General features: G+C 44.4%; 1 protein-coding gene across 2 annotated transcripts in view; it reads left to right on the forward strand.

Annotated features, from left to right (window-relative positions):
- The window catches only part of asns (asparagine synthetase), a 30968-nt gene that overhangs the window by 17559 nt on the left and 11847 nt on the right, over positions 1-1562 (forward strand). The window contains exon 1 of one of the 2 annotated variants that reach the window (XM_034891894.1): positions 826-988. The exons of the other annotated variant lie outside the window; for it this stretch is intronic. The gene's annotated coding sequence lies outside the window, so the exon portion shown is untranslated. Of the gene's footprint in view, positions 1-825; positions 989-1562 lie in introns of those variants that run through there. 2 annotated transcript variants of the gene reach the window in all.

Raw genomic sequence — 1562 nt, forward strand, 5'->3', positions numbered from 1 at the left:
CCCCCGAAGCCTCAAAACCTCCCGGTTATAGAGGAGATGACCTAAACATATTCTCTGTAAATCTGTCCAATCGTTCCAAGAAACTCCCAAGCAAGCCTGCCTTGTTGCACCATCCAATTTGTCCTTACAACTCTCTATTTTCAGCATGTAGCTAAGTTTGTTGTTTCCAAAGTGATCAAAGTTGGAGAACGGCCACGCCGAGAGCAGAAGGTGAGGGACAGTTTAGAAAGAAGACAAACTGCTGAGGGAACATTGCAAAATTTTCATGTTGGATTTGAAAAGCTTGAAAAAGCTGGAGAACAACCGGAGGGGAGGGCCCCGTGCCTCTGTTCACCTTGGGCCCCCAAAATGCTAAATCCGCCCTGTCTGGAGGTGATGCAACAGTTCTAATAGTTGCGAGCAGACATGACTATGAGGCTGGGCTGCTTCTTCTGTGATAGGATGGCAGGGGGAGACTCATGAATATTCATTAGGGAACTCCTCCCTGAATGGCTAGTACTCGTGTTCTGCTCTGGTTGGGTTGGTTAGGTTTAGGCAAGAGGAGAGGAATTGGTTACGGTTAGGTGGAGAATGGCAAGGCGAGCCAATCAGGGACGAGTCTTCCCCTCCCAACCTGCTGCTGGCTGCTCTGTCACATTGGCGACATTAAAATAACATCCCCTTCAAAATAAAACATTTCACCGAACAATTTCAAGCTTTTTGGAATACAAATAAAATGTGTTGAGTACTATTACTACTGCAATATATGTTTACAAGCTGCAGTTTTCTTGTATCTCGATTTTATGAAATAGCTAATGTAATTTGAAGCCATTAGCGTCGCTTTCCCCTCGTGAGTACAGAACTAAGTAGTCTTATTTTGAAGACGTGATTATAATTCCGGTTACACCGTGCTAGTTTGTGGGTCTTGTCGAAGCTGGTACTCAGAAGTCAAAGCGGTGTGTCGGCTGCCTACATCCTTCATCACTACGAAAATCTTCTAAAGACCAAGGTAAGGGGCTTAGCTAGCGGTGTTGGTGTTGTTCACCTCTCTGCATTCTCGTGGGTAACGTACGTTAGCTGTCTAACGTCAGACAGAAATAGTGACTTTCACACATTACGTTTTAAAGGTTTTCGGCTCCAGAAACTCACTAACTTTTACACGTCCTTGAACAGCCTAGCTATCGATAACACAGTAGACTTAACGTTACATTTAACGTTGGAGCTTGACTATTGACCCATTAGAAAGTAACGTGTAGGGTGCTACCTTATAATATCACCGTTAAGTTAGTTTCATATTTGACATTCGTCGGTTTTAGATCCGTGTCAAAGCCGCGATTTCCGCTGTATGTTGGAGAGCAAATTTAGGGAGATGTTTCAGCGTGTTGGTCAACTCAAAATCCCCAAAAATGATGCAGTTGGGAGCACGTGTACATGTCTGTCAAACGCGCCTGTCACCGGCATAGACAGTTAAAGAAATGGACCAACAGACCCTCTTGTTCTGGATGGAGACCATAGACCGTTAATATAAATGGACAGAGCATGAGTGACGTCACCCATTGGTTTGTGGAGATCAGAAATGAGTC

Source organism: Etheostoma cragini, chromosome 14, assembly GCF_013103735.1.
Source record: "Etheostoma cragini isolate CJK2018 chromosome 14, CSU_Ecrag_1.0, whole genome shotgun sequence".
Lineage (NCBI taxonomy): Eukaryota > Metazoa > Chordata > Actinopteri > Perciformes > Percidae > Etheostoma > Etheostoma cragini.